This window comes from Melospiza georgiana, chromosome 4, assembly GCF_028018845.1.
Source record: "Melospiza georgiana isolate bMelGeo1 chromosome 4, bMelGeo1.pri, whole genome shotgun sequence".
Taxonomy (NCBI): Eukaryota; Metazoa; Chordata; class Aves; order Passeriformes; family Passerellidae; genus Melospiza; species Melospiza georgiana.
This window is the reverse complement of record NC_080433.1, coordinates 43475661-43497459: the sequence shown is the minus strand read 5'-3', so window position 1 is coordinate 43497459 and position 21799 is coordinate 43475661. Positions and strand designations below refer to the sequence as shown.

Here is a 21799-nt window from a genome sequence, read left to right as displayed (position 1 = left end):
ACTTTGATAGAAACTTTCTGCATGCAGAGCTTGGGGGTAAATGAGTAAATAGACTTTTGCTGTCATCACTGGACTCCCATAGCAGCCTTGAAAATTTGTTTTGCTCAGTGCTGCTGTCTGAACAAATATTCTGTTTTTAAATGTTAGTGTTACTCACTTCACAGATTAATTTTGATAAGCATCAGTAGAATCATAAGGAGAGAAAAATTATTCTGGCACCCAGTAAACAGAGTATTTAAAAAAAAAATCTTGGCAGCTTTATGTTATATTACGAAATTTAAAAGGAGATCTCACACCCACACCTATTCCCACAGGGAGGCTCTTTTAAAATAAAAACATGCAATTGATTTTCTTTTCAATTTTCAAATGATCTGGCTATTCTTGCTGCAGAACTGCTGAACCAGAAAAACAGCTTCTCAGTGAACAGTACTTGTGGTTTTCTCTTCTGCAAAATAGCTTCTTCCTAGCCCCTATCTAGCCCCAATTCATTGTGATTTAAAAAAAAAATATATTATCTGAAGTAGGATGCCACAATATTTTTTAGACTGCTTAGGGGGGTTTTTTTTGTAAGGGGATTATTTTTGAGTCCTAATTAACTTTTAAAAACACTTCTGCTTGGTTTTCAACTAGGCTTTCTGTTGTAGTTGAAAACATTTTTCATGTTTTGTACATGAGTACTGAGTCCCTTCTTGTCAGCAGCATATATTTCTGTAGATCTTCAGTCAGTACATTATGCCTGCATGTGTGGTTTACACAGCTTCAGCAAGCTGTGAGGCTACTTCCTCTTGCTTTTCTAGTACTCTTGGTTTGTGGAACTGATTACCACCGTGGAATTAAACATATATTTTTAATTGTATCTTAGTTTGAGAACACTTAAATGTCCTTAGAGTTGTTACAGTGGCAAGATGCACATGTATGTACTTGTTTTCTCTTTGTTTTTAGTTACTGGGTTAATTCCATTTTAGTGAAGAAAGTCGGTTTTGTGGTTAAAGCATAGGGTTGAGATTCTGAACATTTGGTTTCCTTTTTAAACCTTGCCACATATTTACACATGAGATTTTGGTCATGCCACTTAACTTTTCCCTTGGAGTTTTCTGTGTCACATCTCCCTGTCTCCCAGAGATGATGCACTGGTGGTGTCAGACATCCTATACGGAAATGTAAATAAAGGAGCAAACTGTTCATCTCTTGATAACCACAAGTGATGAACAGCCTATTTCTAGAATGTGAGTATGATGATAATATACGTTTGAAGATAATAATTTTTCAACACAATGCAATTCCTGCTTGTTACCTATTTTTTAGTAGAAAATATTCTTTGCTTGTTTTTTAATGCTGTTCCGTAATGGATAGTCCATGGAAAGTAAATTAGATTAGCAAATACTGTTTTCCATGAAAAAAGCAAAACGTTATGTTGGCTACTGAGAATTGTTTCTTGTTTACTTATAGAAGTGTGGAGAAAGATACTTTATATCTTGCCTCCAGTATTTAAACCACTTGGGAGCTATTAGTAATTAGTGTGAGACCAACTGGTCTTCCAAGGCATGGAGTCCTGAACTCTGCTGAACTTCTAGCAAGTAAAATAACAGCCTGGATGGACACAAACGGTGACACCAATTTGCCATTTCATTGACAATACCTGTCATCTCAGAGACTGTTTTTCTAAAGAACAAAAAGCAAACCAACTTCCCAAAATCAACCTACCAGCCATGACATTCTTCTCTATCTATGTTCTCAGTGGAGGCTGCTGAGCAGTTTTAGAAGATGATCCATAAAGAGTAAGACCAGGCTGTGCACATGATGGTATTAGAACTTCCCCCAGCCACCTGGATTTACAGAAGCGCTGAACATTCAAAAAGTTACTAATTTCTGTAGCCTTTCTGTGTTACCCCCTTCTATGTCTGACATTCCCATTAAAGCTTAGTGGCAGCCCTTTATTCAGTTTTCTTCCTGGCCTGTTTTTTGAAAGATGCTCTTTTATTCACCTTCTAAGCAAGTTGCATGAAATCTTTCTGCAAAAGGGGTTTGGACTGTAAGGTGTATGGGTATTTATGAATATGACATTATTTTAATGCTTTTCTTACTAGTAAGCTTCAAAGGATCAGCCTAAAAGTATTAAATCTCTTTTCTTCATCAGTGGTGGAGATCCATGCCACCTGGGTAGCCTCAGAAGTATGTGTAGGTTATTCAAACAGTAGTTCTAAGCAGAGATCTGTTGGAGCTGTTAGAGTTAATGTCTCTTCAGGTTTGCTGAGCAGATGCAAGTTCTGCACTACAGGTTGTGTTGTCCCAAAGCTTGACCATTTGTAAGTGCTGATTTCAACAGACCTTTTGTTAGCAAACACATTAATCCATGTGATATCTCTCTGTGACTGTTGTATGCAATGCTGTACATTGGGATTGTGTAACTATAAAAATGGTCAGATAAAGGGTTTTTCAATCAAAATGTAGTGAATACCTAGTCTGAGTTTCCAACTGAGAGTAAAATCTGACTAACATATTTCTTGTATGCTTATGTTATATATGTCATTACATATAAGGCAGCACTGATTTTTGAGGGAAAAAATATGGGTCTCTATCTGCAAAAGACAATGGAACATATGAATTCATCATCTGGTTAACTTTGGCTCTTGTCTGCTGAAAGCAGTGCCTTTTGCACTGCTTGCTTTGGTGTTTTACATTTGCTGCACTGTGGGTCCCAGGCGTTCTCATCCTGGCACTTAGATTGACACGTGTGGTCACTGTGACGTATCCTGGTGCTACCTATTAAGGGCTAAGAACTCTAAAATAAATTTGGGTTATACATGTCAATGCAGTAGGTCATTGCCACACAGCTGTTTCCTCTATGAACTTCACTCTCACCAGACCTGAGTGTTTGAGAATTTTGTTGCTTGTGTTGGTGTTCTCACAGGCCAAGGCTGGTTGGGAATACAGCAGCAAACATCAGTTCTCTTTTCCCTCACTGTTTCTCTCATCTCACATGGTTTTGTAGAACTTGCACATGTAGTCTTGGTTGTTTTCTTGTTTGTGGACATAATGAAGTTTGAGGTTTAATAAAAGTGATATTGCCATGAAAACTGTGGTAGAAGTAGTTTGAGGTGATTATGTTTACCTTTTTTCTTAATTGTAATGAACTTAGTTTAGCTTACGAAAGCAAATAATCAGTTGCTAATGATTTAAATTATTCTGTGTGTAATTTATTCAAATGCACTTTTGTTCAAGATTTTCATAATTTGTGCTTTGGTACCTAAGTCTCATACAACAGGTCCATCTGCTTTCTTGCTAAACCCACTAATGTTTAGGCTGACTGCATGAACACTTTATGCTGCAAATAGTCATGCAAAATATTTGAACACAAGTATTCAGAGCACATTCTTTTTCCCTGAGTATCATATAGACAAAAGTTTATTCCTATATATGTGCACAGGAACAGAATCCAGCTGCTGGATTCATGAGGTGAAATGCTGGCTGTCTTTGAAGCAGATGGAGTTTTGCTGTTCAGCTGGACCATAGAGTGTTTTTATGCAAAACCATGTCTGCAAACACAACTGTATTTTCAAATATTTTTCTAACTGTGGATATAGTATTATTTGTATTTCTTTACCACCACTTTTTTACTGCTTGCAAAATTATTCATCAGGTCATGGTAGGTTGCTTTTTTGCCTTTGCGCCACTAAACAGTAACAAAGTGAAAAAATATCCATTGATACTGTAGAAAGGTAAATCAGGCAATGACTTAAAACGATAGGAATGAAGAAAGAATTTATTTGCAAAACCAACTTATTTGGTCACTGAATCCTATCTCTGCACTATATTATTTTAAGGGTGGGTGTTGAGAGGCTGGGGCCAGGCTGTTCAGTTGTGCCTAGAAACAGGGCAAGGATCAAAGGGGAAAAACTGAAGCACAGGAATTTCCATTGAATTTCAAGAAAAAAAAAATCTTTACTTTGAGGATGACAGAGCACTGGAACAGGCTATACAGAGAAGTTGTGAAGTCTTCTCCTCTGGAGACATTCAAAACCTGTATAGGTGCAATCCTGTGCAACCTGTTCTAGGTGAACCTGCTTTAGGAGGGAGGTGGGACTACAGGGTCTCCCTTCAGTGAGTCCATAATATTGACCTGTAGCAAAATGCAACAGTGTTTTACTTCAGGTCACCTGAAAGCATAATTGATTCAGCTGCTTGCACACATTTGATGGTGAAGTCACAAGTGTGTTGCCAGGAGTCCTCTCCGGCACAAAGCTGTGCAGCTGCTGGGAGTCAGAAACCCCTGCTAGGCACACTGCTTTTCTGGTCTGGCTTCCTTGGGCTGATCCTTGCAGTGCTCTGCTTTATGTTCCCAAAGTTTTCCTCCCATCATTAGACTTCCTTCTTTCAAGAACTCTGCACCATCATTTATGCTTCTAAAATAGATTTTCTCTGAGATTAATCTGATATATTAATTGTAGTGTTTTGGTTGTATGACTTAGATGATAAGAGTTTAGCCTTCTTTCTGAGTTAATTAATTCCTTTACTGTTGTATTATCTTTTGGGGTTTTTTTTGTTTTCAGTTTCTCTTTGTTCATGCTATCTGTCTGCTGCTGTCTGCTTTATCTGCTTCTTCTTTCCTGTTGGCAGACATCTTTACAGGCTACTGAATATGACTTATTTTTCTCTGTATCCCCTAATCAAGTCTTCCTGTCTTGCCTGCAGCATTTTTCATATCACTGTTCATTATCAGAAAGTGCTAGTCAGCCTCCCCAGCTGATCCAGTACATAAATGTAAACCTAAAACTTTGCTAGATGCCTCAGTTGCAGGGGCTTGTAGTAAGGTCCTAGTAGTATGGAGCTACTGGTATCCATAGGGTTAACATACAGTTGTTTGTGACCTCTGTCACAAGGGTCCAGCCCCACTAAGTTCATTAAACAATTCAATTTTTGTACAGGAAGATCTTAGGGAAGCTCTGGAAATTGACCTTCTGCAAGGCCTTCTGGAAGAAATGACAAAGAATACTGTGTGTCCACCTGGGTAAAGAGACACACTCTAGAGCACAGTAATCTGAACAATTAACCTGGGGAAGTAGTCCCCAGTAAATCAGGAGGACAGAGCAGTGCTACCTGGGGAGCGTGTCCAACAGAGAATGAGGTCCAAAACACTTGTAGCAAGTGAATGTTGTTAAAGTAATCCAAAATGAATCTCAGTGTGACAAAACCAAGCTAAATATTTTGATCTGATTAGGCAAAGGCATGTGCTGGAGCTGTTGAAGTGACTCTTAACGTCCATTTAATTTGGCATCTTGCCATCGCATCTCAGTTTTACTCTGGGGCCTTCTAGAGTCATTCAGCCAGCCCTTTTGCAGTAGGTCATTATGATGTACGTGGAAACCTCTCATTTTTCCCTCATCAATTTTAAGTAGTTTGTCAGTGATGTGGTAAATCCTGCCTGTCACAAGACACCAAACTTACTTGGAGATCTTTTTATAAAGACAGATCTCAAGACAAACATTTTTGTTTTTCATACATGGGTGGGGCTCCTGTTCATGTCAAGGGAGTGCTGTGCACATCGGAATACCAGATGTGTGCCATAAATGACTTCCATATCTCTGTCTTTCCTCAGCTAACCCTTCCACACACTTACTTAGGTTTCATGTGACCCTTTCCCACCATTCCCCAAATCTCTCCAAAGCAAGGCATCTGTTGCAATCACACATCTCTTTGACTTTTCAATTTCTTGGATGCATTTTTGTCTAGTCTCTGAGGGCCAAGCTCCACAGAGTTTCTTGACACATTGAATCTAGGGAACATAAATAAATGAGTTTCTTTCCCCATTTTGTCATACCCTTCCTTTTCTCAGCACTAGTGCCCTGGAGGTATCTGCCTTGTGGGTTGGCAAGAAAAGAGGCTGCTCATTGTGCCGAGTGTTTCATTTACAGCACTAGAGCCAAGGCAACAGAAAGAGCAGCAGGAGCAGCCAAAAACTGCCTATCTTCTCCCCATAGTGACCACTAGTGATGGGAAGCCAGCAGTGTTTCAAAAGCATTGAACTAGCTGCCAGAAATTTCAGTCAGCACTGTGGACACCTGGGACTATGTGTGTTTAAAATTCACACAGCCCCAGTGAAGCCAGGACAGTTGGCAGGAGTTCAGATTGTCAGCAATTTCAGCTTCTTGTCTAGTGCTCTGAATTATTTCTTTATCAAAGAGATAACAGTGTCTTTAATGTGCTTTATGTATCCAGTACCATCTGTCTTCGCTATATTATAACTGATTTAAGAGCTTCATTCTGTATGAGCTTGGACTAAATTTCACTGTTACATGTTTATTGTCTAATCATCTGTATCAAGCACATTTTCATAGAGTTGAGATAAATGCAAAGTAACACAATATCAACTCTTAAATCTTTTGCATTTGTGAACAAATTGTGTTGAATGTAGGTTGAATGATGTTTCTTGCCTGTAATTTTTAATTGGGATCATGGACAGGAGGGTATTCATCAACCTGAGCTTAAGTACTCTGCCCGAATTTCTACTGCTTTCATGTTATTTCTCTTACAAAATAGGAAGATAGAACTCAACTTACTTGATATCAGTTGGTGCTTTGTGAGTTGGTATTACACATCATCAGAAAACAATCACACTTAAACACTTTTGTGTTGCATTTGTGCCTGGGAAGCTGCTTGGGGATTTTCTGACCAAACAACTATTTATTGAAAATCCTTTTCTCAAAAATGGGAGTGTGTCTGCAGGATGATGCACTGTGAATGCACCAGCAGAAGCAACCCAGTAACAAACCCAGTAACATTTTCTTGGTGCAGCACTCTTGCAGTCCCCTGGGATAGGCTGTTGTTCATAACCACAAATGGAGCTAAGTGGTCTCCACCTTCAGATAAAAATTATGGGCTTCTATTATACCCCAGGAGGTTCTAGTTAGGCTTTAGTAAAACTTCCCAGCTGTAACAGTAGTTAAACAGAAGAACTTTGCCTGTGGAAAGTACAGTATCTCCATCACTGGAAAACCCAATGTATACACTTGCCAGTCATAGTATTATTAGCAGTGGTTCTTCATTGTGCAAAGGAATTGGTGACAACCTTGATGGTCTTGTCATTCTCTTCAGTCATTCGTTGGTTCAGCTGACTTAGGTGCATGGTAATGAAACCATGCTTCCCTGGGACCTGAGCTGACAGCACCGTGGCCCAGGGTGATGCGCATATGCAAGGACTGACTCTCTTTGGAGACAGATTTACTTCCCATTGTGCAGTGAGGGTTGTTTGTGTTTCCAGGGGCGTTGCTCTGAAATATTGCCGTTCCTGTTAAGTTTCCCAAAAGCACTGATAGGGTGTTCTTGGGGCCCAGAAAGCTGGTGGCTTGCTTGGAAACACTCATTTTGCTGGCATATCAGTATTGGAGTGTGCTCATGCCTCAGGAGCCTGTGAGACAGTGGAGTGACTCTTGGGGACTAAGTTCTTTACAGCAAGGAACATGGAGGCTCTATGAACTTAAAAATCCTTAATTTAAAATCCCTTCAAGAGCACTGTAGCGAATACTTCTTCTAGTTGCATTTTATAGGGGGGTCCTAGAAGATGGAAGCATCCCAAAATACCCGTCAGAGTGACGGGTGCCACTAAGATTAGGGAGTTTGGTTGCACTGAAAAGCATTTCTTCTCTCAAATAAAAATAATGTTCTTTCTGTGGATTTTTTTGTTTATTTCAACCATACCTTGATCCTATAAGTTTTTACTAGATTGATGCCGTATTATGGCAGGTAGTGTGCATGTGTGCAAAAGTCAGTCCAGCCCTGTAGAACATATGGCTCTATTACATGGACTGTGGGAGAATGGGAAAAGCATAATCCCCACAGTGCAGAGGGAAGGGAGAGATTAAAGGGAAAATAGATGATTTTCTCACACTCAGGCTGGGACTTGGTGGCAGGACTAGGAATTTCAAGTCATATATATCTCAAGTCCCGATCTCCACATCATAACCACAAGCCTATCCTTTGTCTTTTCTAAGGGATCAGTTAAGAATGAAACATCCAAATAATGAGTTATTTTTCCTGCTTGCCTCAGAAGGACAGTTTTGGCTTTGTCATCATTTTCATGTCAATAGCTAGCGTAAGTGTGGGCCCAGGTCTGAGCTGGAGGTGGAATTTTACTCCAGTAGACATATTCTCTTGATTTTGATGTATCCAACCAGCACAGACTAGCACAATTTGTTAAAGATGCAGAATGTTTTGTGCCCTTTGTGAAGCAGTATAACACTCATCAATGGTCCTGTGTGTAATGATGTTGATAGGCTGCTGACTTGTTGAAGATGATGTGGAAAATCTAAGTATTTGTGAAGCAGGCCTGTTTTGAAGAAAAATGGCTTTTTTGGGTCCTAATTTCTGCCTTTGAGTACACTGCCTAGATTCTTTGTAGCAGAAATGTGTATTTAGTAAATACTAATGGCATGAATTACAAATGAGAACTGCTAATTTTTTTGACCGAGTATTCATTCGAGTGGTCTAGGTCCACTGTCCCTTTTTGTCCAGTATACTGGACTGTTCTTTGAGTCACACAGTTTTTCTTGCACTTACTCACAGGGCACGCAAAGAGCAGTTCATTTAAATCAGCTCTGTGTTTCACTCTGACCTGATTCACAGGATGTGGTCTTGGAGGAAGCCCATGCCTTAACAATAGCCTTTTGACAAGTGAGGGTGTTTGGGGATTAAGCTGGAAGAGGAGGAAGCATATATCTATTCTCAAACCTAGTAGTGGACTATTTTGTGTGAATCTTCATTTGCCCATGATGTTTTTAAGGTCACAAACCTTCCTTTTTGTTTTTACTGGCAAGAGGATGTTGGCTGAAAGATAGCATAAGTTCTTTAAAATTCAGAAAAAGAACGCAGAGTGTTTTGTCTGGTAAATGTGAAGGGATAATTCCCTCATGTAAGATGTGCAGATTTCTGATGGCTCTTGTGTATGTTCTGTGTAAACCAAGCTGAAAGAACTTGGAAAGTAAGCAAATCAAAGGGAAGCATAATTTTGAAGTGGTTAGAGCTGGATCATAATATTTCTGGATATATAAACTGAGCAGGTGCCAGCCACTAAATGTACATACTCTGCATAAAACATGAGAGAATTTGACCAAGTATAATATTAGTATTGTCCTAACCTACTTTCAGCATGACATTTGGTCTGACTTATCTTTTTAGTTATATTTTTTCCTTGTAAACCCTCCTTTGCTGCTCTGCCCGTCTGATCTTAATTCAGAAAGCATTTCATCCTTCAATATATCTCTCAACAGTTGATCAAAATATTTTGTTCAGGTGAAACTCTCCAATTGCAGCAAATTTGGAAACAAATTGGAACAAAAATAGTTGTTGAGCTCTCTCTTGTGTTTTTTATTTCAAATTATCTCTCTATGACAGTTTTAACACCTGGCTTTAACACAACATCTTGTTGATGTTGTGTTAAGCTCCAAATGATTTGGCAGTGAAAACTTCCTGTTGTGCATAGGATTTGAATTACAGGGCATGAGTAAAACCATCACAGCTTAGTAATGAGCATGGCCATGCACAGAAAGATGACTTCCCAGCAAGTGTTCTAAAGCATTTGACCACTTTCATTAATCAGGAAAGGCTGCATGGCTCATACGTGATTTAGGGGTGAGTAAGACATAAGTCAGGGTGCAGGATTTTTACTCACCGCTACAACAATGAGATTTCCTGGCAGCACATCTATGCAGTAAACAAGTTGGTTTCTTTTTTTTGGGGGAGTATTTTTGTTTTGGTTTGGGTTTTGTTTTTCAGGCTCTTTTTTTGTAAGCTGTCTCTGTAGTGGAAATAAATAGGCATTAAATAAGAATGTGAAATAACAAATAAAAGTTCAAAAGGAGTTTAGAAATTTCCTCAGCTGAGCAGTCTGCCTGCTTTCGTCATTGCTGGCCAGCTCACTGGCCATAGACAGAGTGCTGGAAGAACTGAAGGAATCTGTTTCTCATGAAGGAACAGCACAAATCTGAAAGCTTGAGAGCTACAGGTTCAGATTTTCTTTTGAAATGCTTCTGAGAGGGAGTAAGGCTGAGCGGCTCACGTGAGAATTCACAATGTATTTTCATTTCTGGTTACTATCAAGTACCTCCTTGAAATCAACTCATATGTGAAATGGTAATAATGAATGGGTTTTTTAGAGTGAAGTTGTTCCTTGGCTAACTATTAATTGATTATTATTTTTTAAATACCGAAGAAATAATCTGATTAGCTACTTTTCAAAGTGTTATTTAAGTTACTTTTAATTGTCACAGAAAAATGATTTTTTTTTTAACCTAATCTGCTACTGATGTTTTCAGCTTCCTGTCTGTCAGGCTAATAATGAATCCATTCTTTTTTCCTGCCTGTAATAAGAAGACAGAAGTAGAAGATATTTTATATAAAAAATGCCTTTTTTTCTGTATAACCTTGTGATCCTGACAAAAATAAGGCGAGAATAACAGCATCTTTGCTGTTTCATTTACCTTGCTGCAGTATCACTCTGAGAACTGGTATGGTTCTATATTATTAGCTGAAACCTCAGTTGCTCCACAAAGAGACTATTGTAGTGATTGACAGTAAAGTGCTCTGTTCACAGGTGATGCCATCTCCAGATGTGTGGGGGAGGTTAATTTGCAGGACTTGCACATCCAGACCTCTCCTGTGCAAGAACAAGTTTTCTCCAGCTGGGTGCTGGGAATGGGTTGGTGTTTGTGTTACCCGTGAACGAGAGCAAAGCAACCCTCCCCATCTGTGACAGCTATGTCAGTCACAGCCTGAAGAGTTTTGGCTTTTAAGATAAGCTATTAGCACGAGGGAGTGGGGAATAAAAAAAAACTGTGGAAATGAAAACAAGGCCTTTTCCCAGGGCCCCACCAAGTCAGAGCAGGACTTTTTCTGAGTTATTCGGCCTTATTTGTGGATGTGATACAGAGATGTAGACTACTGAGGGGAGCTGATTAGGCAAAGTTTCAGAAAAGGGAGCGTGCAAATCTCAACACACCGAGTACCGGCATGTGGAATTGAATAGTGTCATTCAAAAAAAAATTATTTAAGGTGATTTGGCAGAAGAAAAATAATATTATACAGGAGATTGAGATCAGCAAGACCTGATAACTCAGACCTCCTAAAAGCAACGGAATTATGGATGTATTTCCATCAATGGGAAATATTTTCCCTTTTCCCTGGACAGTTAATAGTCTAATTTATTTGAGTAAAGTTGCAAGATTTTATTTTGACATACTTATATAAATGCCAGCAAGGACAGAGTGATAGTAGTCCCATTTCAGTCTAAGGGACAAAACTTCACTTCCCAGTAAAAGTTTTATTTTATAAAGTCAGTATTTTCAAAAATAATTTTCACTCAGATGTATATTTGTCTTTAAAGGTCTCAGCAGCCTTTGCACAGAGTAACACAAGATTCACAACACCATTTCAATATAAAAAAGTTACTTTTTCCTAATTAATTTGAGAGAAATATTACATATATTCATCAAGCCATAAATCATTGTCATATCCAAATATTGGTCTTTTGGATGGTATAGATGAATTTTGGTTCCAGCCATATAGTAAGCTTGTATTTGTAATTTAGTCAATTTCTCATAAAATTCTGCATGGATGCAGTAGTTAACCTGAAGGTTGAGTAGAGGCTTTTTACAATGTATGAATACTGCCATCATTTCAAAGCAACAAAACACTTGGGATCATTTTGGAAAAGGCTGGGATATTACTTCACATAGATCCACTATGAGGCAAAGTGTAATTTATTGATAGTTCTTGAGCTGCTTGATAAGATTAGTGTGGATTTATCACTAGCTGTGTGATTAAATATTTTTTTTTTCTTTTTAATGCTGAAACACTTTAACAGAAATATTCAAGTGGAACCTTAGATACAAAAAAAAAGAAAATTCTGAGTGCAACAGCACTCTTCTACAACTACCGTTGGTTTTCTTATTTAGACTTTAGAAATTATGATATTTCAACTAATATTTGATACAATTCCAATTGGATACTTAAGGACTCTGTAAGGCAACATTATTTTAAAGTGCTTTTTCTTTGAGATCAACCCAGTGTCTTCCTTTGAGTGCAGCTTGGGTGTTTCGCCCTTAGCAGTTCAGCTCTATAAAACAGCTATTTAACTAATATTTTTTGTGCTCATATGATTAATTTTATTCTGCTACTGCTTTTAGGATACTTTCACATGTGTTTCAGTGTGGCAAGCATTGGTTTGCCCCAGCATTTTTGGAGTAGCAGGATACAGCTTGGATATGACTCAAACTGTTAAACCAGCAATTCATGGAATAGATTAGTACAGCTTCTCTAAAGCCACCATGAGATTTGATTTTTTAGCACATAGATAATAATCATAGGCTTAGCATTTTGGCACCAGCAGTGAATCCTACATAGAGTGAAACCACTATACATATTCAGTCTATGGTTCATAGACATGGGTGTTTGTGCTCATATACAGATCCTGTTAACATTTATCCATGTATTTGCAAAAGTTTAAAGTGTATTCTATACATTTATTTCAATAATGTGGAAGGTGGATTAGAGATGCATCTATGGATGTTACACATGTGCACATATATCTACATATACATCACATGTCATATATGTTCTCTTTTTAGTAAAGAAAGGATAGAATTACTGCTTATAGTAACGTGAAAAACATGAGATGTAGAACATACCTTTTTTCTTATCATTATTTTTTTAATTAATTGTAGCCTTAACTGACATGTTCAATACTGAAACAGGCAAACCCAGCAGAGCACTGATTCCCTGTGCTGCTCAGCCCATGTGTGTCAGTCAGCGCACCCTGAGCACTCAGCAGCAGCTCAGCAGCCCACGCTCCCAGTGACAGGCCAGGGGCTGGCAGGTGCTGTTCCACTCTGTCCCTCCACTATTCCTCTCTCAGGCTGCATCACCCCCTCCGGTTCCTCTGGGGTGTGAATCTGCCTCTGCAATACTGAGGAGACTGATGGTGAAATGGTAAATACATTCCTTGCCTTACTGAGTGTCCGTTTCCAAACAGATTAGATTCTCTTACCCTATATTTGAATGCTTCTGCAGCTCTCTCACCATCTTTGTGATGTCTTCTACAAAGATGTCCATTGTTTGCTCCGTCAATTTGAACTCTTCATTCTAGACACAGGACAAAATAGTCCTTCTGAAATTAGAACTTGCTGTGTTCTTTAAATTGGTGGGAGTTTTTCTGTTACTCAGTGGAGTAAGAACATCATGCCATTTTGTTGTGGTTAAACAATTTACAACCTCTTACATTTTCACATGATAAGATTTTCGAGCCATGCTTTTGTGTCTCATTTTTGGGAATGTTGAGCTATGTTTGTGTCCTATGAAGTTTTATGTCAGCTGACTGGTATTTTCTGATAATCATTTAATCTGAGATATTTATTCATGGAAATCATGCACCTAAAGAGAGAAAAAAAGAACAACTTCTACTTCTTTCCACACTGAAAACATTCAGAATGAATTGTTTTATGACAGTTGGGCTTCTTACACAATAAAATAAAACTCTGTCCTTTTAATATTTTTAAAAATTCTATCTGTTTAGATGACCTATGTAATTTGGTTAATTAAAAATTCCCAAATATTTAGGTTATCCTTGTTGCTGAAATATTTGGACATTTAGATATTTCTTATAAGTGATACCCTGTTATGTTTTTGAACAAAAATTTAAGAACTATGGTTGGCATGTCACTGCCTTTAATTTCCTTGTATGGTACAGTATGCAGTTCTTGTCCATTTTATGCACTGTATAGCCAACTGGAGTATGCAGAAACAGTATAAGGAAAGGGTAATCAATCTGACTGCGTGAAAACTCTGAGGAAATACTGATAAGTACAACAGCTCATAAATTCTGCAGAGAGAATTGTTCACATTCATGGCTCTAAAGATTAAAATTGAGACTCCTTCTGCCCCACCCATAAATGACTGCTGGCAGTAGAAATGTGGTCAGTAAAAATGCACTCACAGTCTTTACTGCCAATCCATGTCAGCTTTCTCTGTATTATTCTGTGTACCCAAAGAGTCCAGTGTAATGTAGGACCATTGTCCTAAAATACTGTATTTGTTTTAGGAAATCTTTCTTTCTGAGTTCAGTTATATTAGGTCCTGATAGCTGAATGTTGCTGTTAAGTCAGGACTAAGTGTGTGTGATTAATGGTCAGTATGAATAGAATATGTGGAGCAAAGGCAATAGGCTCTTTAGGACTGCTTTTTCCTGTCTGCAAATAGCTTGGGACCAATGGAAAATATTAGGAAACTTCAAGAGAGTCCTGGCAGTTTTTTACTGCATCGTAGGTCATTGAAGTTCAGAATCAACAAAGAGTAGGGAGCACAGAACAAAAATTGATTGACGAAAATTTTTAATTCTGTCTTGTAATTTTTGTAGTTATTGAGAATTAGAACCCTAATAATTATATTAGTCAGTTTAGGAATGGATGAAGGTCCTGCTGAAAACTGAGAACTCTCTACACCCACCTGAAAGGAGGCTGTAGCCAGGTGGGAGTCAGCATCTTCTCCCAGGCAGCCAGCAACAGGCCAAAATGACAGTCTCAAACTGCACCAGGGAAAGTTCAGGATGGCCATCAAGAAGTATTTCTTCACTCAGCATGGCACTTAGTGCTGTGGTGTAGTTGGGTATGGTGATGTTTGGTCAAAGGTTGGACTCAATGATCATGGAAGTCTTTTCCAACCTGAATGATCCTGTGGTTCTATGAGGCTCCAGTCAGAGTGGAATTCACCTTACCTCATTAAAGCCAGTTAAAAGGTTGGCATCTAGTCTGAGCTCCTACTCTATCCAGATGGGAGAGATAAATACTTCTTGAGGGCAATTCCTTCATTTTTTCTGAGTTGTTTATGGAAATGTAGCATGACTCCCCCTCTGGCAGTTTGTGCATCTATTGCTTAATTAAGGAGAGATGAACCATCTAATTTAAGGTAAACACTTGATTTTCCATGTCTGAAATTAGCTGAGATAAATCTTACCTGTAGTACAGAACTTCTATTTGTGAAGTTCTTTTCAGATACTTGCTAAAATATTACCATTACTTTGACAGATTGTACAATTATGTTTCAAAGTACATTATTTAAATCTTTTGAGGCTACTTTGCAAGCTACTTTGTGGAGATATAGCCCACATAAGTGTGATAGATCTGGGTGTGCTTTTATCAGAGGGACATCCTCTTTTTGATCCTTAAAACAGATTAGGAATATGAAGGTATGGAAAGTCCCTGAGAAGAGGTGATGAGAAGAAGTAGGCAAGCAAAAATAATATTCAAAATGAGCCATTGCATGGGAGATAGAGACATCTCTGTGAAGAAGACAGGTTTCATTTTGATATATTCTCACAGCTTTCTGCTTGATGCTGCAGAGATTGTAGAGATAATGAAATGGATCATTAACCAGAAATACTGTAATGAATCAGTTTACTGAATGTATGGCAACCCAACTGTGTGTATAAACACATGAGTCTGATGTGTGCACACACAAGGAGAAATATTTAATGAGTTGGTGGGCAGTCAGCTTGCACATGGAAACATACACGTGGGTATACTTGCAGAAATGTTGAAAGTTCTGTGCTATCTCTGCAGAATCTCATACAGATGTACACAGCACCTGCATTCATCTGCCAGCATTAGAAGCCCTTCTTCTTCACTTGCTGTCACAGTCTTTGTGAGGAGAAGGGTGGCATTAATCTAGAAGCTACACATATACTTAGACAGACAGAATCTGAAGACAAGTAATTCAGCCAGTATAAAAATGGGATGCTCATGAATGTGTTCTCAGGCTTACAGAGTATTGCATACATCATTTTAGGAAAGTTTTTCTTGAGGATTACCACCTCCCTTGTGAATTATTTTTCTTCTTGTTAGGAGCTGAATGACATTGCTGTAACTGCTTCAGCCATTGCTTATGGGAAAGGATATCATTAAGGAATTGTGGTTTCTGCTTAACAACTTGAAATAAGCAGGAAGGCTTATAGCAAGTGACAGGGCGACGTGCAGGCTTAATCACATTGGATGTGTGCTCTGCAAAGGGTGCTGCTCGTTGGCTGTAGTTGCTGTAATCTCTCTGGTAAATCCCTCATGAGCTGTAAGCTACTTTGCTTGGCAAACTGTCATGACGTAGAAGTGTTTGGAAAGCACTGGAACTGTCACCTGTCTAACCAGTCTGCTTATTTTCATTTTGGACATCGTGCTTGCTGTGTTCGCTAGAGGGAATGTGCAGACTGGTCTGAGTGCGCCCTGCAGGTGTGTGTTGTTCCTGACAATTTGGTTGCTGCCATTTGTATTTCAAACCAGGCAGTCCCAAGAACACACATGCAGAGCCTTATACCAGTGTATGGAAGAGAAGGCATCAGTCAAATTATGATGGTATCTTGAAAAATAGACATCAAAATGTAGCTAAATTCAATAATATAAACATTTCAATAATATAAACATTTGACGTGTAAGTCTTAAAGGTGTATGGGAAATGGTTATATTAAAGGGTTGACTGGCTTTTGCATCTGAGGGCTTAAGGGCTTTACAAAGCGCAGAAACTGATTTCCTTTCAAAATTTTTAAGTTGGACAATATAATATTTGAGGCTATACAGCTCACTAGATACATCTAAAAATCGTTCCTCTTTATTCAAAGCACTGCTGATCATGCTGAAGTGCCTAATACCGTGTTAGTTTTCTCATGTCTCTTCCATTATGTTAGAAGTGAAAATAAAATATTAACTAAGAGAAAAGTAGTTCATCAAGTTGTTAATATTTTCATGTCCTTTGGAATCAGTTTTAAACAACAAACTTACTTTAAATTGTAGCAGGCTGAACCTAATATTTTTTACCATTTCTCTGAAAATGTTGGATTACTTGTGAAATCCAACTGAAAAACTGGTGATGTTTTTCAGTTTTGTCCACTGTAGCAGCTGTGGTACAACTACTGTACAGCACAGCTTATTCTCAAAGGACTACAGTGCTTATTGTTAAAGGGCTCCAGTTCCTGCTTTGTGTTCTTGTATTGTACCTACTTCCAGGGCATTTCTTAATAGATCTTCCAAGCTATCTTTTTAAGGCTGAGGAAGCTATATTCTTTAGCTTCATGATGATAAATTTGAGAGTGTATCAGAAAATACATATGGCGTATTGTAGACAAAAGTTCAATTAAAAAAAACCAAGCCCTTTTATCTTCTACCATCTTATGACTTAAAAACTATTGAATAAGCACCTAAATGACAGGATCAGTGATACTAGATGCTATACAAGTGGAATAGTGATCTAAATTCCATTTGCATTATTTGTGATGTACAAAATGTCTCATAAGTGAGGAGAGAAGGAAGCAACTCACAGATACATAAAAATTTTTATCTATGTTTATGTTAGAACATAAATGTTTAAATGTTGAACTTCTTTTGGCCCTGCTGTAGTATGCTAACTTATTTCTTGTCAAATACCTCAGCAGAAATTACTCTTTGGAAGAGGCACTCAGAGTCCTAGAGACTTTCAGTGCCCTGGGGATGGGGTGAAAGCAGCATCTATGTTTGGGTGAAAACTGGATGAGTGAGGAGCAAGGCTCTGCTATTGCTCTGAAGACAGTGGAGCAGTGTTAGCAGTTGGATAGCTATGTAAGAGCTGTGTCTGTTTGAAAGAGCCTGAAGTTAAAGACTAGAAAATTGAACTCAACTCAAGGGAATCGAAGGAAGGATGTTCAGAGAAATGGACAAAAAAATCTTCACAGCTGTCTCTTCTGTTTGGCATGTCCTAATTGCTGTGATTGTTTTTTATGCAGTGCTTTGATGATTAGGGGAATCTTTTGTAAACAAAGTACACATTGAGCCTGATACTGCAAAGTTATCTGAAACTGTTTGTATGAAAATGGCTGCAACACAAATGCCACAGTCATTGCATTCACTTGCTTGTTCAGGCAGCCTTTACTTTCTCATTGAAAGAGAGCTTTTTTCCTAACTCCACGGGAGGGTAGAAGCAAAGAAAGCAGAAAACTGATAATAGATTCTTCTATCTTATTTGTCCTGTGTCTGGGTGTCACTGTGCTTAGAACTAACATGTCCTTCCCAAATTTTGCTTGCAAGGCTCAAACTCATCCCTCAAAAAGTATTTTAAGGAGGGGTGAGCAGGGAGAGAGATGGGGACCCTGAGGAGACAGGATTACCAGCTACAGAGGATTGTACACCTCAGTGCTCATCACAAAAGGCTGACTCAGCCTCTGCCATGACAAGGTTCACAGACACGGTCCAGCAAGTTTTCTATGTGCACTGACTCCAGATGCATTTAGGTTCCCTCACTTTCTACATTACTACTCAGAGACCTTATGACCTTAATCCTGGAAAACGCAGGATATTTGAAATGTAGATATTTGAAAAGGAAATTACAACTTGACTCTTATCTGATTGTTTACAAGAACTGAAATTCAACAAAGGCAAACGCAGCATCCTGCACCTGGGGAAGAATAACCCCAGGGACCAGCACAGATTGAGGGCTGGCCTGCTGGAAAGCTGCTCTGCAGGGAAGCACCTGGGGGTCCTGGTGCACAACAAGCTCTCCATGAGCCAGCAGTGCCCTTGTGGACGAGAAGGCCAGTGGTATCCTGGGGTGCATTAGGAAGAGCAGATCCCTGCAGATCAAGGGAGTTGATCCTGCTCCTCTCATCAGTCCTAGTGAAGTGAGTCTGCAGTGCTGTGTCCAGTTCTGGGCTCCTCAGTGCAGGAGAGACACGGAGCTCCTAGGGCAGGTCCAGCAAAAAGCAGCAAAAGATGATGAAGGGACCGGAGCATTTCTCTTATGGAGAAAGGCTGGGAGAGCTGGGCCTGTTCAGCCTCCAGAAGAGATGGCTGGGAGGAGACCTCATCAATGTGTACAAGTAACTGAAGGCAGGGATGTCAAGAGGAGGCTTCCAGGCCCTTCTCAGTGGTGCCCAGCAATGGGACAAGAGGCAGTGGGCACAAACTGAAGCACAGGAAGTTCCACCTGAATATGGGGAAGAACTTCTTTACTGTGTGAGTGACTGAGCACTGGAAAAGGTTGCCTAGAGAGGTTGTGGAGTCTCCCTCACTGGAGGTGTTCTAGACCTGTGTGGATGCAGTTCTGCACCACGTGCTCTAAAGATGACCCTGCTTGAGCAGGGGGGCTGGACCAGATAATCCACTGTGGTCCCTTCGAACCTGACCCATTCTGTGATGAATAAATCTACCCATTTATAGGTGTGTTTTACTCTTTTATAGCTGACCTAATTAGAGTCACAATTTAACCGAACCGTGAGGTAAATACCTTATGTTAATTCTGCTCCTCTTCTGCTTCTTAAAAACCCTTTTATCCAAGGTGTTTCAGAAAAATACTGTGAATCATCTTTCAAAATTTACCACTAAAAGAAAAAAGAACAGCTTTTTCCTTTGACTTTACATTGGAAGCTGTTTATATGAGATGGAGAAAACTTGGTAAATTTTGCCAAGTTAAGGACAGGTGCTGTAAAATGCAGAGTAGTGAAAATTTTCTGTCAAGAGTACTGGACTCAGCTGCTCTAGTCTTTGTAGGTGGTTGTCCTTTCTGATTCCTCATTTGCCCATGCACAAAGGAACCAGATTGTGGTGGCACCTCTACTGCTCTGGAAAAATATTAGTTGGGATGGTTCCTGAATCACCTCAGTGAGCTCTTGGTGTGATTGCAGAGGATAACTTGGGAACAGCACGGGATGATTAATCCTCCACCCCTGCCTTCATGGACTGAATATTACCCTTTCCCAATCCTCTCAGTTCTTGTTAGGCTGTTCCTGCTGAGTAGAGCTGTGGGAAGCAGTGCCAGCATGGGCTTCTCTCTAGGAAGCTCTGATTCTGGAGGACTGTGAATGCTGTCAGTTATAGCAGATTTCCCTTCCTGACGCTAGTGAAAATTTCACCAGCAGTGTAGTTTGTATCTGTGGGGTCCTCAACATACAGGGAAGTGGCTAACTGCAGTGTTTGAAGTCTGTGTCATACCTGACTGGTATGTAAGCAATCATTGGTGCTCTGCTGGATACTGCTGTAGCAGCATCATGGTGCTTCTAAAACTGGATATAGTTTCATGATTTTTTTTTTTGGCTTTTTAAACCCAGAGATATGTTTTAGAGTATTCATTTTTCTGCCTATACATGGTAAAATCAACATAAACAATGCTGAGCTAAATAGGCAAAGTCCAGCTTTTAGGGGCAACTATTCAATTTTGAACCTAGAAATACAAGCGTCAGTTGTTCAGTTCTACAGTTCCTGCGTTTGAATACAGCAGCATTATGCAAGAAGACAAAAAAAACCAAAATAACATTAACTGTTGGGCATACTTTATAGTAAGAAGAGAAAAAATTTATGGTCAAAATATTAGAAGCAGCTGTGGATACCTTAAACAGGTTTAAAATTTTAAGAGAAGTGCATATGGCTTTAAAAGGGAGCAGGGTGTAGCGTTGGCATTGGCTCATACAATTTTTGAATGGCAGGGAACATAATATTTCAGTAAGTCTTAGTCAAACTTTTCTAATTAGCCTACAAAAGAAAAAAGACCTTATGAACTGAAAACATCTTGCACTGAATGGGTAAACTTGATCAGTTTAGTCTGAATTTTTTGGCTTCAGTCTACATGTCTCATTTGATGTTTGTTGGCCTTTATACAACTGCAGAAGAGTCATGTAGGAGAGAGGGGCTGGAAGCACTGTAGGCTGTTCTTTTCAGAGACATTTGTCCCTCAAATTTGTGTACTTGAGCCAGAAAGTTCAGGGTAATGCTATGAAAAATATTGCTTCTTGAAGCATAGCCTTATTTATCTGGCTTTAATTCATATACAGTGGATACAACACTGGCACAATTACAGAAAAGGAACTGATTACAAAAGTGTATGGAGTGGTGATTTTAATAGGGTAATAGTTTATTAAAATCATAGAAAATAGAAAAGGAAAACTCTTCAGAAATATTTCCTTATTTCTCCTCCTTCCAACCTCTCTTCTATATGTATTAATCTATTAATATCTACTGGTTTTTAATTTTAAATCTAAAGAGAAAAAGATATAGTATCCTTGACGGTTTCATCTTTTTAAGGCTCTTCAGGCCATCAAAAAAATCAGGAGGTCACTCTAGCACACTGTTTTCACAGTGATGAAGGCAAGTTCTGGAAGATTAAAATTAATAATATGTAAAATGCTATCAGTTGTCCTTCTTCAGAATCCATACCTCAGAAAGCATTTGCTGCATGTGTAAAATATGGAGATACTGTGAATATTACCTAGTTGATCCAGCTCTTCTAGCTTTTTAGGGCCTAATTTAAATTACTGGTGAACAGAGGCCAAAATTCAAATATATATATACACATACATAAATGCATTTTTGATTTAGAAAGGACTTTGGATGTCTGCAAGTGCACAGACACGGTTTGACCTGAACTCTTCTGACATCAACCACCTGTTGCATAAGCTATAGGACTAATAAAATAGAGTTGCAGAAGTATTCTGTTCTTTTTACTTTCAAGACAGCAAAGCATTGCAGCCAATTTTTGAAAACTGAGCGGGAAACAGAAAGGAGGCAATAAAAAAACCCTCTAGGGATGTGGAGTGTTTGTCCTCATGGCTGTTTATGGTACTGTCAAAGATATAGTTGTGCTCTACTATATCTCTGTGCATTACTCGAAGCCATTCAAAAAAATTGCTGCTTGGACTCCATCCAAAAATCTACTGCTAATTACAGGTAGATCAGTTTCTATCAAATACTCAGAGGAGAAACTGTGTCTGAAAGGATTTTAAAGTAAATCTCCAAATCATAATATAATTCAC

General features: G+C 38.9%; 1 protein-coding gene across 7 annotated transcripts in view; it reads left to right on the top strand.

The window, feature by feature from the left end:
- The window catches only part of NAV3 (neuron navigator 3), a 509240-nt gene that overhangs the window by 257744 nt on the left and 229697 nt on the right, over nt 1–21799 (top strand). The window lies entirely within an intron of this gene.